At 43.3% G+C, this 22,367-nt stretch overlaps 1 long non-coding RNA gene across 3 annotated transcripts in view; it reads right to left on the reverse strand.

Annotated features, from left to right (window-relative positions):
* Positions 1–22,367, reverse strand: part of LOC133258232 (uncharacterized) — a 108,421-nt gene that overhangs the window by 33,429 nt on the left and 52,625 nt on the right. The window lies entirely within an intron of this gene.

Raw genomic sequence — 22,367 nt, forward strand, 5'->3', positions numbered from 1 at the left:
AGCCCTCATGGTGTATTCTAAGACTTAATGGCTTCTCAATCAAAAGGCACTGTATCTTGTCTAATTTAAGTCTCCCTTACCGCACACAATCAGATCATCATGCCCATGCAAAAGGGCTGCTTATGCTCCTTCATAGCAATGCATTTTAAGAAATTCCCTTGTGGTCCAGTGGTTAGGACTCCATGCTTTCACTGCCAAGAGTGCAGGTTCAATCCCTGATCAGGGGACTAAGATCCCACTGGCCTCAAGGTGCAGCCAAATATTGAAGGAAAAAAAAAAGCACTTTACCTATTACAAGACTTTTATTTTTCATTTATAATTTGCACCTCCCAGTTATTAAAATGATTAAGGTGCCTGCAGAGAACTATTAACCATGCTTTCTCTCCTCTGGCCAATAAAGATCTTTTCCTTTCCAATAATTCCTCAGTGGTTTTATACAGACACATCTGTTCTGAGCAGCCCCTCCTATCCAGGAGCTCCAGCCCTGCCTGGCTTCACACTACCTGTCCAAACCCATCTCCTTCTGACCTCTGCCCACACAGCTCTGGTGAGCTCGTTTGCGTTGGTCCCTGAGCAGGACTCCTTCAGCCCTCCATCCACTCATGTTGCCCCCGTCATCTGTAAGGTGCTCATTTTCCCATCCAACGCTCCATGAAAACTTCCACCTCGGCCCTTACTACTCTCTCTGCTTTGAACGCCTGAAGAATTCAGTCTGCACTCCACAACTGAACACTTCCTAATACCATCACCATTCACCACTGTTTCACATGTTTTCTGTTCCCCCTCCAATTTCATTTTTTAAATAAACATCTTATCATACTTTAGCACAGTTTTAGATTTGCAAGAGAATTGTAAAAATATTACAGAAGTTTCCTATATTCACTCCCCTCTCCCAGTTCCAGCACCCACTTGCTACCATCCCACACAATGAGACTCCATTAGTGAAAATTAAGAAACCAACGCTGGCACGTTCTGTTAACTGAACTCCCAATCTTATTCTGATTTCACCAGGTTTTCCTTCAAGTTATTTTCCTATTCCAGGAACCAACCCAGAATACCACTTTGCATTTAGTTGACATGTTTCCTTAGTATGTTCTTGTCTTCCACTGAAAATTTCTCAGTTTTTCCTTGTTTTTTTTTTTCCACCCCCTTGACCTTGATAGGTTTCGAGGCATATGAGTTAAAGATTTTGTAGCATGTCCCCCTATCTGGGTTGGTCTGTTGCTTTCCTTAAGAGAAAACTGTGGTTATAGGATTTTGGAAAGAATACCACAGAGGTGAAGTAACATTCTCATCATATCGTGATGGGGGTACAATCAGTTACAGGCCATCACTGGTAAAGTTAACCTTATTCATCTGGTTCAGGTAGTGTTTGCCAGTTTTCACCACTATAAATTGTATATTTTTCTCCTTCTAAATTGGGAAAGGAGTACGTCAAGGCTGTATATTGTCACCCTGCTTATTTAACTTATACGCAGAGTACATCATGAGAAATGCTGGGCTGGATGAGCGCAAGCTGGAATCAAGATTGCAGGGGGAAATATCAGTAACCTCAGATATGCAGATGACACCACCCTTATGGCAAAAGCGAAGAGGAACTAAAGAGCCTCTTAATGAAAGTGAAAGAGGAGAGTGAAAAAGCTGGTTTAAAACTCAGCATTAAAAAAACGAAGATCATGGCATCTGGTCCCATCACTTCATGGCAAATAGATGGGGAAACAATGGAAACAGTGAGATACTTTATTTTGGGGGGCTCCCAAAATCATTGCATATGGTAACTGCAGCCGTGAAATTAAAGGACGCTTGCTCCTTGAAAGAAAAGCTATGACCAACCTAGACAGCATATTAAAAAGCAGAGACATTACTTTGCCAACAAAGGTTCATCTAGGCAAAGCTATGTTTTTTCCAGTAGCCATGTATAAATGTGAGAGTTAGACCATAAAGAAAGCTGAGCACTGAAGAACTGATGCTTTTGAACTGTAGTGTTGGAGAAGACTCTTTAGAGTCCCTTGGACTGCAAGGAGATCCAACCAGTCCATCCTAAAGGAAATCAGTCCTGAATATTCATTGGAAGGACTGATAGTGAAACTGAAGCTCCTATACTTTGGCCACCTGATGTGAAGAACTGACTCATTGGAAAAGACACTGATGCTAAGAAAGATCGAAGGCAGGAGGAGAAGGGGACGACAGAGGATGAGATGGTTGGATGGTATCACTGACTCAATGCACATGAGTTTGAGCAAGCTCCAAGTATTGTCGATGGACAGGGAGGCCTGGTGTGTTGCAGTCCATGGGGTTGCAAACAGTTGGACACAACTGAGCAACTGAACTGAACTGAAACTTCATTCTTTGGATACATGTCTAGCTCACATTCAAAGTACCCTTCACACTCCTTTTTAACCACCTAATTATTTTGGCTGCATATTGGGGGAACTTTCTAAATTCTCCATGTCTCTTCCCAAAGTTCATCTCTAAAAGGCAGAGAATCCTTTTATACAGATTCAGTCAAGAGGATAAACATCTTCAAAATTTCTGCACCTTATCCACTGGTCCATTGTGTTGATTCTTGTCCCATTGTCCTACCCCATAACTGTTTTGCAGTAATTAGAAATTCACATAGTAAATAATTTCTAATCTGTCTCTTTCAAAGTGTTTTTAAATATATATAGAAAGGAAACCATCTTAGATAGATCCCTTAAGAAACAATTTCAGGAAAAAAGCAGGAGTGCAAGGCTGTGAAATGGAAGGTTTATCAATATTTTCAGCAACCTCGAAGCAATGGAAAAATAAAAATAGAATTTAGAGTTCAGAGTGAGTGGGCTGAAGCAGAAGCACAGACAGACCGCAGTGTCAGTGTAGTTGGCAGAATGGCTTCGGGGAAAGAAATGTGTGTGGAGGTGTTTCCAGATGTGTTTCTGTTCTGCAGTCGTGTTTTTATTGATTGGACCCACTTTGGGTAGAAGGTTGTGACTGAACGACCAATAAGGTCAACTAAATCTTTAATAATTTTGTGACTCTACAGCATTCAAATTAATTGGAAAAATCACCAGATTTTTTGCTTTTGTTAATATGGTTTCAACCTAGCTGAGGTCAGTGCTTCCTGGTATTTGTGTGGCAGAAATCAAGCGCCATGAGACCACCTTCATCCTAAAGGTTCTGGGATCAGTTTATGTTGAACACCTTTTAGACTAGTGATGGGCAAACTTTTCCTAGAAAGGGCCAGCCAGCAAATATTTTAGGCTTCGTGGACCACGTATGATCTCTGTTACATGTTCCCCTTCTTCCCCCTCCTGCCTCCCTCTTCCTTCTCTTCCTCCCCCTGCCTGGCTGCATCTTCTTCTCAACCTTTTTATAATGTGACAAATACTGCTTGCGGTTGTACAAAAAAAGAGACCACGGGCCAGTTTTGGCCCATGGACTGGTGGGTAGTTTGCCTAACCCTGCTATGGAATCTCCCTGAATGTTCAAAATGTATCCGTTCAGTTCAGTTCAGTCACTCAGTTGTGTCTGACTCTTTGCAACCCCATGAATCGCAGCACACCAGGCCTCCCTGGCCGTCACCAACTCCCAGAATTTACTCAAACTCATGTCCATCGAGTCTGTGATGCCATCCAGCCATCTCATCCTCTGTTGTCCTCTTCTCCTCCTGCCCCCAATCCCTCCCAGCATCAGGGTCTTTTCCAATGAGTCAACTCTTTGCATGAGGTGGCCAAAGTATTGGAGTTTCAGCTTCAGCATCAGTCCTACCAAGGAACACCCAGGACTGATCTCCTTTAGGATGGACTGGTTGGATCTCTTTGCAGTCCAAGGGACTCTCAAGAGTCTTCTCCAACACCACAGTTCAGGAGCATCAATTCTTCAGTGCTCAGCTTTCTTCACAGTCCAACTCTCACATCCATACACGACCACTGGAAAAACCACAGCCTTGACTAGACGGACCTTTGTTGGCAAAGTAATGTCTCTGCTTTTTAATATGCTGTCTAGGTTGGTCATAACTTTCTTTCCAAGGAGTAAGCATCTTTTAATTTCATGGCTGCAATCACCATCTGCAGTGATTTTGGAGCCCCCCAAAATAGAGTCTGCCACTGTTTCCACTGTTTCCCCGTCTATTTCCCATGAAGTGATGGGACCAGATGCCATGATCTTCGTTTTCTGAATGTTGAGCTTTAAGCCAACTTTTTCACTCTCCTCTTTCACTTTCATCAAGAGGCTTTTTAGTTCCTCTTCACTTTCTGCCATAAGGGTGGTGTCATCTGCATATCTGAGGTTATTGATATTTCTCCTGGCAATCATTAAAGACTCAGAAAAGATATGGAGGGTAAAAGTGTATTTGCCATTGTTTAATCAGATTTATCTCGCATGTATTTAACCACGGAACTCTTTTTTTTTCTGCTGCCCACTTAACATCTCATGTGGTTCATCTTCTATGGGAAATACTGTGGGAAATTCTGGCCTTTTTCACATAATGAGAATAATGAAATTTATTCCTACCTCACTCACTCTGTGTACAAAGAAACATTCCAGATTGATTAAAAATATAAATGGAAAAGTGTCAGATCCTACCTCTGTCACACTGGAGTACAAATAGTTTCCCAGGAGAGACTTCAAAAGTACTAAACACAAGACAAAAATTATGGATCTGACTACATCAAAGTTAAGGAATTCTTTTCAACAAACAGCACAATAGAAAAACTTAATAATTGAGTGTAAGGTTGGGAAAAAATATTTGCAAGTCAAAAAATCATAAAAGATTAGTATTTCAAGGAACACTAGTAAAATAATAAGAAAAAAACTTGAGATCCCAATTTTAAAAATGGGCAAATCATATGAACGAACAATGTATAGAAGGGAAAATCAGAATGGTTAACTTGTATATAAATAAGATATTCAACCTCATTAATAATGAGAGGAATGCAAAATCAAAGAATAAAATACTTCTTTATATTAAACATAAGTTGGCAAAAAAAAATTAAATAGGATAATAGTCAATGTTGGCAAGGACGTGTGTAAACTTTTTTTTTCCCCACACACTGTCAGAGCTATAAGACCACTGAAACCATTCTGGAGGGGGAAAACGCCAGTTAGTTAGCATTCAGAGTCATTTTCCTAAGCAAGTACTAATGCTTATACAATATCTTAATCAGGGCAAAATAACTGCAGTAATGACATCAAAATGTTAGTGGCTCAACATGATAGATGTTTTTACTGCTCATGGTGGCTCAGCTGGTAAAGAATTCACCTGCAGTGTGGGAGACCTGGATTTGATACCTGGGTTGGGACGATCCCCTGGAGAAGGGAACGGCTACCCACTCCAGTATTCTGGCCTGGAGAATTCCATGGACAGTATAGTCCCTTGGTCGTGAAGAGTGAGACATGACTGAGTGATTTCACTTTCACACTCCAGTGAGTGTCAGCAGGGAGCTCTGCTCCACACAATCACTCAGGGGCCCAGGCTGCTTTGAGTCAAAGGTTCTGCCATCTTAGAAGAGCTCTGAGGTTCACCACTGGATCTTAAAGCTCAACCTTCAGAAAACGAAGGTCATGGCATCTGGTCCCATCACTTCATGGGAAATAGATGGGGAAACAGTGGAAACAGTGTCAGACTTTATTTTTTGGGGCTCCAAAATCACTGCAGATGGTGATTGCAGCCATGAAATTAAAAGACGCTTACTCCTCGGAAGGAAAGTTATGACCAACCTAGACAGCATATTAAAAAGCAGAGACATTACTTTGCCAACAAAGGTCCGTCTAGTCAAGGCTGTGGTTTTTCCAGTGGTCGTGTATGGATGTGAGAGTTGGACTGTGAAGAAAGCTGAGCACTGAAGAATTGATGCTCCTGAACTGTGGTGTTGGAGAAGACTCTTGAGAGTCCCTTGGACTGCAAAGAGATCCAACCAGTCCATCCTAAAGGAGATCAGTCCTGGGTGTTCCTTGGTAGGACTGATGCTGAAGCTGAAACTCCAATACTTTGGCCACCTCATGCAAAGAGTTGACTCATTGGAAAAGACCCTGATGCTGGGAGGGATTGGGGGCAAGAGGAGAAGAGGACGACAGAGGATGAGATGGCTGGATGGCATCACCAACTCAATAGACATGGGTTTGGGTGAACTCCAGGAGTTGGTGATGGACAGGGAGGCCTGGCGTGCTGTAGTTCATGGGGTTGCAAAGAGTCAGACATGACTGAGTGACTGAACTGAACTGAAAGAAGATTGCACAGGAAGAGCACCCCAACTTTTAACTGCCTGGTCTGTGGGTGACACCTCTACTTCCCTCAAAGGCTACTAGTCATACTGCCCCACCCAGAGGCAAAAAGTCTATGAAATGTAGCCAAGGAAGAAGAGAATGAGAATTTTAGTGAAAAATTACCCCGTTTTTGCCACAGCTAACAAGAGGTTAGAGGAAATTTTTAGATTTGATAAGAATTGTTTAAAATGCATATTTTCTTTACCATTTGCAAATTATTTTTAAGACTGTAAATTAGTTATGGGCTATAATTTTTAAAATTTTAAACCATGATTTATGGTTTGCCCAAGGAATACCTTCTGTCAAGTATATGAAGTGATAATTTTTGTTTGTTTTTTTCTTAAACAAAATTGACGTTTTTGGTGAAACTGACTTTTCATTTATTCTATTTTTAAAATATTTGTTTATTTATTTGACCATGCTGGATCTTAGTGGTGGCATGTGGGATCTAGTTCCCTGATCGGGGATCAAACCTGGGCCCCCTGCATTGGGAGCATGGAGCCTTAGCCACTGGGCACCAGAGAAGCGCTTAGAGTGATAATTTTGTCAGGGAGTTTAGACTATATTCTGAGCAGTAGGGAAAACTAAAGTTTATGTTATGATGTTGTTGTTGAGTTGCTAAGTCGTGTCCCAACTCTTTGCGACCCCATGGACTGCAGCACACCAGGCTTCCCTGTCCCTCACCAGCTCCCAGAGTTTGCTCAAACTCATGTCCATTGAGTTGGTGATGCCATCCAGCCATCTCATCCTCTGCCACTCCCTTGTTCTCCTGCTCTTAGTCTTTCCCAGCATCAGAGTCTTCCAGGTGTAAACAAAAGTTGCCAGTATGATGCACCCTCATGAACTCATCACCCACTCCAACATTTATTAACTCATGGCCTATCTTGTTTTCTTGTTCTATCTGCAATCCCTGCTCTCTCCCTGGCTTCCCTGGTGGCTCAGTGGTAAAAAAAAAATCTGCCTGCCAATGTGGGAGATGCAGATTCGACCTTGGATTGGGAAGATCCCCTGGAGGAGGAAATGGCAACCCACTCCAGTATTCTTGCCTGGGAAATTTCATGGACAGAGGTTCCTGGCTGGCTATAGTCTGTGAGGTCGCAAGAGCTGGACACAACTGAGCAACAAAACAACAATCTCCTGAACTATTTAGTCTCATATGTAAACACAAGCTCCCTGTGAAAGAGCAGTTCATATGGGGGTGCCTTATCATAAATGTGAGGGTATCTTGAGTGTGGAAATAATGTGGATCAATTTTCCCAGATGAAAATGAAGCTAATGCCCCTAAGACTTCATCATTCATTCTATATTTGTGTGTGTGTGTGTGTGTGTGTGTTCAGTCATGTCCAACTCTTGCGACCCCATGGACTGTAGCCCACCAGGTTTCTCTGTCCATGGGATTCTCCAGGCAAGAATACTGGAGTGGGTAGCCATTTCCTCCTCCAGACTCAGGGATTAAAGCCACATCTCCTGTGTCTCCTGCATTGCAGATGGATTCTCTACCCTCTGACCCATAGAGGAACCCCCTCTATATTTGTATATTTTGTATCAGTTTCAAGTGAGATCCCCAAATATTACCTGCCTCAGACGGGTTTCTAAAGTCAGAGTAAATTTCCTATTGCAAAATAATCAAGGCAAAAAAAGAAGACAAATGCACACATGAGGAACTCAGCAAAATCAGCTGAATTTGAGCTTTTCAGCACATACTCTGAAAAACATAAATACAAAATGACCATGAGCAGGCTATGAATTGTCCTGAGTTACACAATGGAGTGATAAGACAGATGACCTGGAAAATGTGAGCTGGCGGGGCTGTCTGAGATTGATTAGCTCTCTGCCCTAATGCTCAGGTAATAGGATGCCTTTCAGCTCCATTCTGCCCATTTCAGTCTAAATTTGTTTTCCCTGCTGCCTTAAAAATTAGACGAGATCCTGTCACTTTCACCCCACAATCATACAGAAGCTCACTTTCCTTGCATGACTCCAAAATACACAAATGCAATCCTTTTTCCTTTGCAACACAAAATGCCGTTCATGTTCATCTTATGTCATCAACACAAAACCTCACCAAGTACTTCCTGAGAGATTGATTCCAAAGCAAAGCAAAATGTCATGAATCAGACAGGAGGATGAGGAAAAAAGACAACAATCTAATAGATGCAAAGTAGGAAATCATAAACAAGCTGTAAACTTGGAGAGAGAGATGCGAAACTGAATCAATCTCTGTGCTACAGACTTCAAAGCAAAACTGAAAAGCAAACAGTTGCTCCAGACCCACAGAGTAGAAGCATGATGAGGTATGTCCATAAAGGAGAGAGTTTGAGAACCAAGTTTGTATTGGGGGTGGCTGGAAAACCAACCAAACAGATCAATTCAGAACAGAATGGCAGGTCTTGACACAGAGGTGACAATGGTAAGGATGAATTGAAGGCCATGCTTGGGAGTAGATATGTGATTTGCAGCATATCAGAAATCTCCAACATGAAATGTTATGTGTTGGGCAGCCTTCTCGAAATCTCCATCAGTGTAATCCTAGTTAAATTGCTTTCTGCTGGAGAGAACTCCGAGCTAATCCAGCCCTGAGCTTTCCCATATAGGTTTGTGAGCTGTCAGTGTGAGTATTCTGATACTGGAGTGGTGCACAGGAAATAATATTAATAGTTATCAAGTTTAAAATTAAACTACTGATGTGCATGCATGCTTAATCGTGTCCAACTCTTTGCTACCCCATGGACTGTAGCCCGCCAGTCTCCTCTGTCTATGGGATTCTCCAGGCAAACATACTCGAGTGGGTTGCCATTTCCTTCTCCAGGGGATTTTCCCAATCCAGGGATCAAACTCACGTCTCCTACATCTCCTGCATTGGCAGACAGAGTCTTTACTACTGAGCCACCAGGGAAGCCCATAAAATTAAACTAGTTGATTGATAAATTTAAAATGTTGTTTACATTATGGCCTGAGGTTTCACTTAAAAATCTTATTAGGCTATTTATAAGTCTGGTAAATTGAGTAAAATAAAAACAAGAAGGCCTTTGATGGGTACTTGATCCACTCACACTGAACATTCTAACAATAAATCCCATTTACAAACTTAATCAGATCCCTCTAAACATTTTACTTATTTATTTGGCCATGCCTTGCCACTTATGGGATCTTAGTTTCCAGACAAGGGATCGAACCCATGCCCCCTGAGATGAAAATGCTGAGACCTAACCACTGGACAACAAGGAAATTCCCCCTTTTAGAATTTTAAACTTCATTAATTATAGAAGAAATTAATTAAAGAAGTTAATTTAAAAGTATTGTATTTGATTGCTTTTTAAGCCCTTCAAATGCCTAAAGGGAAGAACTTACAACCAGAAGAAGTATTATTAGAAACTTTTGTCCATCTAGTGAATTAAAACGTAAGTCCTTTTAAACAGTATAATACCACTTACAGGCAAGGTCCATTTTTCTTATGCGTTATGCTTAAAAGGCAAGCCTAAAACCAATTATACATTTTAAATCAAAGGCATAGGACTAAGCTGTCAGTTTCTCTAATACGCTAAATTCTCTAAGGTATCACATGTACTTTTATTGGCAAGCACCCATGAAGTACTCCCATACTTAGTACACATGTGTTCATATATGGGTTTGTCATCTCTGCTTTCAGTTCTTCTTATCTTATAGTCTCCTATAGAGAGTTGAGGCAATTGCCTTGCCAGTGACCACAACAGGATCATCATCTCAGGCAGCCTGAGATTGCTTATTGATCATGGATCTGAAGTCAGTAGGCAGGAATGGGGGATGAATAAATCTAAGAGGATTCTTTCTGAGTCACTGAAAGACATTCTGAGCCTTTTGGGGATAGACTCTTTGACAATAAAAGATGTCAAATCCTATATCCTGCAGATGAGTTGAGTCGATCCAGGTTTAAAGTTATACTTTATGTCATTCCCTTATGTGATGATCTCAAGTTTTCAAACCCTTACCCAGGCTAAGCTATTTTCTCATGTACCCCATTGAATGGTAGATTCTCTTCTGATTATTCGTAGACCACACCACTTCCTGGCAGATCCAATTAGATTCTGCACTCCTCTCATACCTTCTTCATGCTGTGTGGTTGCAGCTTTACAGCTGGTGTGAGACAAGAGGAAATGAAGCAAAGGAGGTGGCCTTGCAGGTGGTTTCATTCTGTCCCTGATGTTGAACTGGGTGACTCAGCCAAAGAGGGACCAAAGAGAATGTTTAATCCAAACAACCTCCCTCTGAGAGTCCCACTCAAACTTCCTTCTCCGCTGAGATGTCAATTCCACAGCAGTACAGCACCTGTGCAAAGTGCAGTGTGTCCTGTCTCACTGTGATGAGCCAGATCTCAGGACTCAAGCTGTAAAATGAATGACTATTCCCAGTCCCAAGAAAGACCCATAGTTTGACTCAGCTCCAAGTATTCACATGTGGTAGTCTGAGTAATGGCCCCCAGAGATGTTCATGTCCTAATCCTGGACACTTCGAATATGTGACCTTATAGGGCAACAAGCACTCTGAAGATATGACTATGTTGAGGGTCTTAAGATGGATAGATGATCCTAAATTTTCCTGATAGGCTCAACAGAATTACAAATAGTTCTTATTAGAGGCAGGCAGAAGGTGAGTGTCAAAGAAGGAGGTGTAATGATGCAAGGAAGAGGTTGGAGTGATTTGAGGAAGGGGCCACAAGCCAAGGAATGAAGGCAGCCTCTAGAAGCTGAAAACAGCAATGAAATAGATCTTCCTCTGAAGCCTCTAGAATAAACCAGCCCGGGTGACACTCTGACTCTAGCTCAGTGAAACTGATTTTAGACTTCTGACTCCCAGAATGTGAAAGAATAAATGTGTAATGTTTCAGCCAATCTATTTGTGATCATTTGTTAGGAAATTAATAGGAGCAGTCTTTTCCAGACAGCTCTAGTTTCAGTCATGTTATATGACTCCTCTCCAGATCTTGTCTTTGAATATTAGGAGGCCTCTCTAGCTAGACAACCACATTTCTACTCAGTGGAGTCATTGTGTATAGGCTCTCATCTGCCTTTCCCTGCAGGCTGAAATTTCCAGATTCCCATCACCTGGTCACCAGCAGGGTTCAGCCAATGGCAGGCGTTAGAAGACCAGAAGGCAGGATGGGAGGAGAAGCCCGTGCATTTCCTACCTTCTCTCCAGACCACGGAAATGGTACCTCTGGGAGTTACTACATCTCCTGCTACATCGACTGCAGTTCCTGCTCCCACCTGTCAGGAGGTCTCTCCAAAGTTCTTGCCGTCACAGTGCAGGTGTCTCCCCCACCCATGTCCCACCCACCTACCATCATGGTTCTACCACCTCCTTCTTTTGTCCTTCCAGACAAGGGTGGGAGGTAGTTGCTGCCTCCTATTTGCTTATCTCTGAGTTCCCTCACCTTCCTCTATTCACTTTTTTTTTTTGGGGGGGGCCACACCTCGAAGCTTGTGGGATCTTAGTTCCCCATTGAGGGGTTGAACCCAGGTCTTTGGCAGTGAAAACATGGAGTCCTAATCACTGAGCCTTGAGGGAAGTCATTTTTTTTATATTTAGGTTTTTTTTTTTGGAAGCGGTTTACTTTTTGAATTATTCCAAACACGATATATCATTTTCCATATTGATCCCACTATGAAAAAACTTGTCTTTTCTGTCTTGCTGCCACAGTAGTGCTGTTTTCCTTTATGTCCTTGATGACTCAGTGTGGGGAGGTAAGGTAGCTTTATTCTGACTCTGAAGTCTACCTTGAAACCTGAGAAGTTTCCCATCTCTCATTTCTCTCATCTTTGTGGAAACCTGACCCAAAAGCGCCCTCTGACTCTGGCCCCGAATTTCCCCAGCCCTGCCGTTTCCTCCTGAGCATACACTCTTGAGTCGTTTTTTAATGTCTTACCATCTCAACAACCTTCTTACTAATTTACCACTTGCGTATTAGTCAGCAACTCATAAAGAAGACTGAGCACCAAAGAATTCATGCTTTCAAGTTGTGGTGTTGGAGAAGACTCTTGAGAGTCCCTTGGACAACAAGGAGTTCAAACCAGTCAATCCTAAAGGAAACCAACCCTGAATATTCATGGGAAGGACTGATGCTGAACCTGAACCTCCAATACTTTGGTCACCTGATGTAAAGAGCCGACTCATTGGAAAAGACCCTGATGCTGGGAAAGATTAAAGGCAGGAGGAGAAGGGGGCAACAGAGGATGAGATGGTTAGATAGCATCGCCGATTCAACGGACATGAGTTTGAGCAAGCTCCAGGAGATGGTGAAGGACAGGGAAGCATGGTGTACTGCAGTCCATGGGGTCGCAAAGAGTCAGACATGATTTAGCAACTGAACAACAACTCTGGCAATCTTAAGCCAAAGGCATTTCTTGGAAGGATGTGAGGGCTCAGAGAATCAACAAGGGGCTGTAGGCATTAAACCATTAAAATCGGCAGGAATCGAGGGTTTCCAGAAGACCAGGTGAAAGAAGAGCCACAGCCACGCAGTGCGGTGGGTCACTGCTTCAGGTCCCTGTGGCCCCTTTCTCGTGTCCTTTCAACACTTTGTCAAGATTCCAGTTCCTGAGACAGTGAGTCTGATCGGTTGAGCCCAGATCATGTGCCATCTGACCCGGAGGGAGAGGGAGGGGTAGGTTCCTTTCAGGTTCCTTTAGAGCGGTTGTCCCCAACCCTTTTGGCACTGAGGACTACTTTCGTGGAAGACAGTTTTTCCATGGACTGGGGCGGGGGGTGGGGGATGGCTTTGGGATGATTCAAGTGCATTATGTTTATTGAGCACTGTATGTCTATTATTGTTACATCAGCTCCACTACAGAGCATCAGGCATTAGATGCCAGAGGTTGGGGACCCCTGCAGCTTAGAGGAAGGGATGTCTTCTCTATGCCATGAGGACAATATCCATGGGGGAAGGACACTTCTTTCCAGTGAAATCAGGATGCTATGGAAGGGCATTGATGTTGGACAGACAAAATCAATAAATGGCCATTTCCTACCCATTATCTTATGTTTCAAAATCCATGACTGATCCAGAATGATAGAGGCTCTGCATGCTTGAGATATATGGGAAAACTCTGCTCAATTTTGCTATGAACCTAAAACTACAAAATAGAATCTATTAAAAATATTCTCAAACCCATGACTGATCCTTGTGATATTAAAATTCTCACAACTCCACATTTCCATGATACCTCACAAATTCCCACTTCCCTTGGTTCACTTCTTCATCCACATCTTTTGAAAGGGTATTATTCTGGGGCTGACTCATCCGTGATTTGGGGTTTTTAAAAACTATTTGGGAAGTTAATTTCATGATCTCCAAAATATTTAATGAAGGTGAAGTGTGAAGAGATAGTCTATTACCATCCCTGGAAATCAGGTCCAAATGAGACTACACTGGGTTTCCAGTAGACGTCTGGAATAAATAAGTGTGTGTGTGTGTTTTCTTATGCAACTGGTTTAACAATCAACAAAACAGCATGTTCTCCACAAAAAAATGCTGTTAAGATGCACAGTATTTCTCCAGTAAGACACACATGCCGTTCAACAGGCATCAGATATTTACCAAGTGAGTCCTTGCTTCACTATAGTTCTCCTGGCCATCAGGGAGGGCTTCAGGCTCAGCCTTCATTTCAGGCTCTTCTGTACCAGCCAAACCTCCTTCCCAGGAAGGAGGAGATTTGTCTACACAGTGCCTGCTCTGGCCAACAAAATTGTGTTGCTGCATATGGCACACATCAGTGCCTCAGTACTCGGACCAAAGTTAACGTTTGGTAAACAAGCCTTCTGCCTTAAATTCCCCTTGAATCACTTTTGCTGTTACACAACCACTCAGTAAGGACATGCAGTCCACGCTAATGTGTGGTGAAAACAGGGCATGCCTCTAAACCAGCAGCAGCCTATAGAAGGGGAATGAGACAACTGTTCCCTTTGTGTTGGGTCACAGGCCTGCAGATGGGGACCCTCTCCAGGGCCCTGCTGGAGAATGGCTTCTCTCTCTCTCTCTCCCGGTGAGAGAAACTTACAGCGACTTTCACTGGCTGCCTGTGATGTATTATGTAACACTCCCTCCGTACTACTCACCGTGTGTCCCCAGGTCACACTACACTTACCTAGAACAGAGAAACTCTTAACAGAAATGTACAAAGTGGCTGAAGGGAGAGGGAGCGGTTGGTAACTTTCCTTCCATCACTCTGAGCTCCATCACTAACTTGTGTTATTTTTGGAAGCAATTTCACCACTTGTTTGTTGGTCTCTGGTTACTTCTTTTATGCTAGCATTTTGCGTAAAGATGATGAAGAAGATCAGCCTCTTACACCTTATTTGTATACCTCATTTGTCTTCCTTGGAATCACAGCACAGAATTCACATACCACATACCATGGGACTATTACAAAATAGAGCAACAAACAATACTCTCTGCCTCATACAAGCTCAATAAATACTTGCTGATGAACAGCCAAACCCCATCCAAAAAAAGGAAAGAAAATGTTAGTTACGCAATGATTCCTCTTTATAACCAATACACAGGCATTCACTCATTCACTCATTACATTCGCTGAGTGCCGCCCATGGCTAAGCACCAAGCCAGGCACAGAGAAAATGAAAATAAGCAAAACAAGCCATTGTCTTTGCCTTCATGGAGGAACAGATACTGATAAAATAATTATACAGATATACAAACTACAGGGCTCTCCAGGTGTTACTAGTGGTAGAAAATCCACCTGCCAATGCAGGAGACATAAGAGACATGGGTTCAATCCCTGGGTCAGGAAAATTCCCTGGAGGAGGACACAGCAACCCACTCCAGTATTCTTGCCTGGAGACTCCCCATGGACAGAGGAGTCTGGGGGGCTACAGTCCATGGGATCACACAGAGTCCGATACAACTGAAGTGACTTAGCACGCACACATTCAAACTACAATGGTGACCAATGTCAGGAAAAGATATAAGATGCTATAAAAACCTACACTGGGATTTGAGTAGTTAGACAGCTCAGGAACATCTCTGAAGAAATGGTCCTTGAGCTAAGATCAGAAAGATGTGTGCAAGTGATGTAGCTGAGAAAAGCAGAAAAAAAGTATCCCTGACTAAAAGAAGAGCTCTGGGGTGGGAGAGAGTGGCAGATACACAGAACTGGGAAGTCACTGGATCTGGAAAGAGGGAGGGAGGGGAAGCAGGGCAGGACAGGAACCTGAGGAACCTGAAAACCCAGCCAAGGACCACAGTTGAGGAGTCTGCCTTATCCTAAGAGTCATGAGAAACCATTGAAAGGTTTCTTAGGCCCTGGAACGAGGGCTGGGCTTGTGGGTAGGAACCATGAAACCTGTGATCCCCAACCAGTTCCCCTCACAAGCACTTTGAAGCATCATGGTGCATATAAGAACAACATGGACAAAAAACACCTCCTAGGACTTCCCTCAGAGAAGGGAACGGCACCCCACTCCAGTGCTCTTGCCTGGAAAATCCTACGGATGGAGGAGCCTGGTAGGCTGCAGTCCATGGGGTCGCTAAGAGTCAGATACAACTGAGCGACTTCACTTTCACTTTTCACTTTCATGCATTGGAGAAGGAAATGGCAACCCACTCCAGTGTTCTTGCCTGGAGAGTCCCAGGGACAGTGGAACCTGGTGGGCTGCCGTCTATGGGGTCACACAGAGTCGGACACGACTGAAGCGACTTAGCAGCAGCAGCAGCAGCAGGACTTCCCTGGTGATCCAATGGTTAAGACTTCGCCTCCTGGGGGCTTCCCTGGTGGCTCAGTGGTAAAGAACCCACCTACCAATGCTTTTTGAGTTACAGCCAAATTTTGATGAAAACGTGAGCTGCACTGATTTTGTGTTGCAGGATGGGGGAGTCGAGGGGTACTGGGAAAATGAGCACATTTTCAATAGGTTTCCCATATTTGTCTACATTTGCTTCTTTTTGTCCCCCTTCTCTACAAGGATGGTGTTTAAAAAAATTAATGCACATTTAATAATGCAGGAGACACAGGTTCTATCCCTGATCCGGGAAGATTCCACATGCCACGGAGCAACTAGGCCTGTGTGCCGCAACCACTGAGCCCACAGCTGCAGCTACTGAAATCTGGGCACCCTAGAGCCCACACTGTGCAATGAGAGAAGCCCTAGCAACGAGAAACCTGTGAACTACAACTAGAGATTAGCCCCTGCTCTCTGCAACTAGACAAAAGCCCACGCAGCACCCAAAACCCAGCACAGCCAAAAAATATAATAAATTAATTGAATTATTTTTTTAAAAAAAGACTTCGCCTTCCAGTGCAGGGGGTATGTGTTCTACCCCTGGCTGGGAGCTAAGATTCAAAACATAAAACAGAAGGAAAATTGTAACAAATTCAATTAAGACTTAAAAAAAGACACCTCCTGAGTCTCCCTCTCTGCTTCTCAGGGTATCAGCTGTGGTCAGCAGCCTATCAGAGAGGTCAGTCCTTTAAGTGTGAAAGGCCCTGAACTGTGAGCCTTCCGGTATTTATTTGCCCACCCAGGTTAAGGAAACAATTCTGCCAACTCAGAAGTCCACATTACCCATCCCGAGTGATGAAATTCTTGCTGGGCTATATTTAAGACTTTTCTGCATCTTCGTTGCAGAATCTGGAAATTCTTTCTGTCCATTTAGGGGCTTTCCATGGGCAAGGCCTCACTGTCCTTTGGCCACAAGGGTTTCGAAAGAAGGTTAGTAATACAGAGATTTCTGCTCTGGAAGTACTGCTCTGGCTCCAGTGTGTGGAACAGGAGGTCCACAGTGGGCGTTGCTGAGAGCAGTGAGGAGGTGAGGTGGCTTGGACCAGTGTGGAGACAACAAAGGAGGGAAAGGGAACAGTCCAAGGGATATTTAGGAGGTAAGTGTCAACAGGCTCAGGAGGTGATGTGGAGATGAGATTCTAGTTTATGAATCACACAACTAGATGGATTCCCAAACTCATTAAAAACTCATAACAAGAGGACTGTCAGTTTCCAGTTCTGCATGTAAGGAGCTTGGGGGTTCCCAGTCAATTCTAACAACAAGTAGCAAGCTGAATAGGCTGAAAAATCACCAACTCTTCTTGGATCCATATGAGAGAGGGGGACACAGCGCAAACTGTTAGAGAGACAAGAGAATGCAGAGCAGTTCAGCTTATGGGGCCAGAAACTTGTGAGCAGAAACCTGTGCAAAACGGTCCTGATGAACCTATTTACAGGGAAGGAATGGAGACAGAGACACAGAGAAGAGACTGTGGACCCCGCAGGGGACGGAGAGGGCGGGGCGAGCGGAGGCGGCGGTGCTGACATGCACACACTGTCCTGTGTAAACAGATAGCCAGCGGGAAGCCGACGCTTCCACAGGGGGCCCAGTCTGGCGCTCTGTGATGGCCTAGAGGAGTGGGGTGGTGGCAGGGAAGCAGAGAGACTCAAGAAAGAGGGGCTATATGTATATAGTTATGGTTGACTCGCGTTGTTGAGTCAACATTGATTCACGCTGTTGTACGGCAGAAACCAGCACAACATTGTAAAGCGATCATTCTGCAATAAAAAATAAAAACATTAATCCACCATATCAAGCTGAATTGTAAAAAAATTTTTATAGTACAGCTTTCGGTAAATTATAGGAAGAAAAGAAGAAGAGATAAAGAAACCTATGGAAGCCAGTAGTGGGGTTAGAAAATCTGAACTGTCATAAGTGAGTTGCTGGAGATGTGGAGTGAACAGTTCCAAGAGTTAAAAACTCCAGGGTGAGCCAGTCACACAGGGGCCCCGATTATGGTGAGACTTACCTCCAGGAGCTTGATCAGGTTCCCACAATAAACATCAGAGGAAAAAAAAAAAATCCCCTTGTGCCTCCAGCCAAAGGAGGAAAGAAACCATTGTGAAACATGTCAGAGCACTGTGTTCTCAACAAAGCCTGCCCTTAGGGGCAACTAGTTAACCAGACCTAACCTGCTGGGATGTGATCAGAGCCTAACTGACCTGGGGGAAGGGAAATACCCAACTCCAGACTGCTTTAGCCACTCGGTCACACTAAAGGGGGAAGAAAAAGCAGAAACACTTGCAAAGTTCACAGTTAGCAGACACAGGCACTAAAAACACTGAGATCTACGTAATCACAGGATGATAGAACACACCCCCCACACACACACATGCACACACACACACACACACGTCACCATCAGATTAGTAAAGGATTATTTACAGCAGTTTCTTTTACCCAGTCCATCTTGTCCACGCACCAAGGAAAAATTACAAGCAAAACACACACACATCAGACATGGTAGGGATGTTGAAATTATCAGACAGGAAATTTAAAACAACTATGATTAATATACTAAGGACTTTGATGGGTAAAGTAGACAACACGCAAGAACAGATGGGCAATGTAAGCAGAGAGAGGGAAATCCTATGAAAGAATAAAAAAAAAATTGCTAGAGATAAAACAAAACAAAACACTGTAACAGAAATGAAGAATGCCTTTGATGGGCTTATTGGCAGATTGGACATGGCTGAATAAATTATCTCTGAGCTAAAAACCCATAATAGTGCCATTCACTAAGACAAGCGAACATAGGAGGAAGACCAGATTAGGCTTTGGATATGTACATCATCCAATGGAAAAACTTTAAAAGATGAAATGTTTTCTTCCGGCTGGGAAGGAACCATGGTGATTTTGCCCAGTCTACAGAGAAGCATATGGGAACTGGATGGGAAAACAAGACAAAGAAAAGATGGGCTAGTGGCAAAAGGCACAGCTTCGACGGAAACCACAGGTAGTTACTATTTCCCACACCATTTTATTCAGATTACAAAATAAGACACATAAAGAAGCTATGCAGATAAATGTGGAAGAGGCCCTAAAATGGAAAGAACTTCCTAAGTTGTCACCATGGGTCAATTTTTTAAGTGTTTTTCTCTGAGGCTAAGGCAGAGAAACTAGAAGAATCTAACAGATGACAGCTGGAGTTTAGAGGTCATGCTTTATGGAAACTCCACGCTGCTGCAGGCATGGTTGATAAGGTTCTTAGTTTATGGGAGCATACCAAATCCCTCCAGGATCTCTGGAGTTCATTCTACTCCTAAAATTTATGACTTCCCTGGTGGCTCAGACAGTAACGCGTCTGTCTACAATGTGGGACTCCTAAAATTTGGTAATGCTGAATTCACTCCAACAGGACTCAAAACACAGGCCATCATGTCCTTGATGGCTTGGTACGTTTTTGATCCTCTGGGTATGGATCACATCTACCTTCTGAAGGCCACTAGCTTAAGTTAGCCTAGCATTGGAGTCCTGGGCACAACCAGCTGGAAACTTCCTAATAAGCCTGGGGATTCAAGAGGCGATGGTGGGGCCCTAGGGCAAGGGAAGGCAGTGGTTCTACAGAAGCACAGAGCCTAGCGGGGGTCTTGGAACAGGTCCAGGTCTAAGACTGCGCCTCCCACCCAGTATTCGGTCAGCACTGGCATTGTGTTTGGCAACAGAAACACACAGAAATGTAAGGTAACTTATGTGCTAATTCCAGCTACCTCTGGCAAGTATCATCAGCTCCTTCATTTCTACTGAATTAAACAGAATCAGACTATTTTTATTCAGTAACTGTACTCTAATCTCAAACAATTACTAGAAGCTAAAACTTGGCTTTTAGCTTCAGAGTGATGCTGTGTCGTTAATTTTTAATTAGCTTGCTACATTAACGTGTCCATTTACAGATGACAGATAATTAAAATGGTAACACACTTTTTAATAAGTTTGTGTCTGCAGATGTATGTCTACAAGTGAGAAAGGAACAAAAGGAACTCAGAGTTGGACCGTTTTTCCATTTAGAAATAAGCAGTGTACCCCTGTGGGTGGACAAGGTTTTGACATCACCTGCAAGAGAGGAAAGAGGCTCTGAACTGAGTATGTTCCCAGCATGGTGATGTTCACTGGCGTTTTTGTACTGTCTTGTAGGGCACCATATCAGGGGCAACCCTATGAGTATTATTTATTACTTGCATCACAGGGGATCATAATCATATTGTTAAGATGTAGACTGAGAACTCTAGGTTCATTTTTGCAGGAAAAATATATGTAAAGTATTTTATTCCTTAACCCAAGTATCAAAAGATGAAGCTAATCAAAGGCTATAGCTGGCATGGTGCTCAAAAATACGGATCACTGGAAGTTGAGAGGAGGAACCAAGAGAGTGGCTGACAACCAGAAAACAATAGGATCTTGGCAAACTAGAGGATGGATTCTATCTGTCAAGTTGAGGTTTAATAAGGATGATAAGTATAAGGGATTTCCTTTGCATTCAAAAATCCATTCCACAAGTATTGGTTGGAGGATGTGCAGTTCAGCAACAACACAGGAAAAAATGTTGTAAGGTTTTAGCTTACTGTACTGCCAGGGCTTCCCTGGTAGCTCAGTTGGTAAAGAATCCACCTGCAATGCAGAAGACCCCAGTTCAATTCCTGGGTTGGGAAGATCCACTGGAGAAGGGATAGGCTACCCACTCCAGTATTCTTGGGCTTCTCTTGTGGCTCAGCTGGTAAAGAATCTGCCTGCAATGCAGGAGACCTTGGTTCAAACACTAGGTTGGGAAGATCACTTGTAGAAGGGCAAAGCTACCCACTCCAGTATTCTGGCCTGGAGAATTTCATGGACTATATAGTTCACGGAGCCGCAAAGAGTCGGACTTTCACTTTTCACAGCCAATATGACCTGACTACACAAGAATAATTAGTCCTATATTCCTTTCGTAAAATGCAATAGTATCTGGCAAAACAAAAATAAGTGTCTTTGCTCTAGTGAAACCATACCACCACCTGATTATTGCACCCATTTCTTGGGAACACCTGGAGAGGATCTGTCTTAGTTAGGGTCTACTAGGAGAGCCTAGTGTGCTGCAGTCCAAGGGGTCACGAAGAGTCAGGCACGACTTAGCAACTGAACAACAGGCTGCTGATACAATGAGATCTATTGAGTCAATGGCTTAAGGAAAAAAGAAACTTGCTTCTCTCGAATCAACAGCACCAGGTGAGTATTCTAAGATGGTAAGTGGCTCTGTTCCATGTGGTCATTTGGAGAACCAGGTTCCGTCCACAATCATTGCTTTGTCATCCACCAGGGCATTATCATCTACTGGGGCTTCCCTGGTGGCTCAGTGGTAAAGAATCTGCCTGCCAATGCAGATGTGGGTTCAATCCCTCAGTTGGGAAGATGCCCTGGAGAAGGAAATGGCAACCCACTCTAGTATTCTTGCCTGGGAAATCCCGTGGGCAGAGGAACCTGGAAGGCTACAGGCCATGGGGTCACAAAAAGAGTTGGACATGAATTAACGACTCGACAACAACAACAATGGTGTTGAAACAGGGTTACTACAATGACCTGGTTACAACTGAGGGAGCAGAGGAAGGACATTTCCACCGTCTTGAAGTGCTGACCAAGAATTGCAACTAGGTGGCTCAGCTAATTAACTAAATCTCCTAACTATAATTCTATAGTAACAAAGGGATGGAAGAATGGATTTAGGTAGCTAGATGACAGTTCTCTGCTATAAACTCTTGAAGAAACAGCCATCAGAATGATGGGAGAAAGTTGCATATCATGTTAGGAAGAAAAGTGTTGTGGTTCCCGTGGAAGTGATTAGACTAGTTTATTCTCTGTGGTCCTAGGGGCTCAAACTGAGACATACAGGTAAAGGACTTTCCAAAATAATTATCAGAAGATTAAAATATTGTTTTCTATGGGACTTCCCTGGAGGTCCAGTGACTGAGACTCTGTGCTTCCAGTCAGGGGTTGCAGGTTCGATCCCTGGGCGGGGAACTACGATCCCACATGCCATGTAGCACAGTCAAAAATTTTTTTAAAAGAGGACTTCCTTCTGGAAATGGAAATTCCCTCTTTACTAGAGGTGTTTGAGCAGAAATTTTGGACTCCTTTTAGGGGGGTTAGAGTTTCCTTAAGCATTCCAAGTGACCAAATGCCCCTTTCTAGAGGTGGATTTATGATTTTTATCTAAACTTGTGTTCATAACTCATAGGAGAAGGGACAGGAATACCACAATTTTCTAGGAGCATGCTCTGTGTAAGTCCTTACAACAACCTTTGACGCAGGCATTGTTCCCATATTACCCATGCTCAGAAAG

The sequence above is a fragment of the Bos javanicus genome, chromosome 12 (genome assembly GCF_032452875.1).
Source record: "Bos javanicus breed banteng chromosome 12, ARS-OSU_banteng_1.0, whole genome shotgun sequence".
In the NCBI taxonomy this organism is placed as follows: Eukaryota; Metazoa; Chordata; class Mammalia; order Artiodactyla; family Bovidae; genus Bos; species Bos javanicus.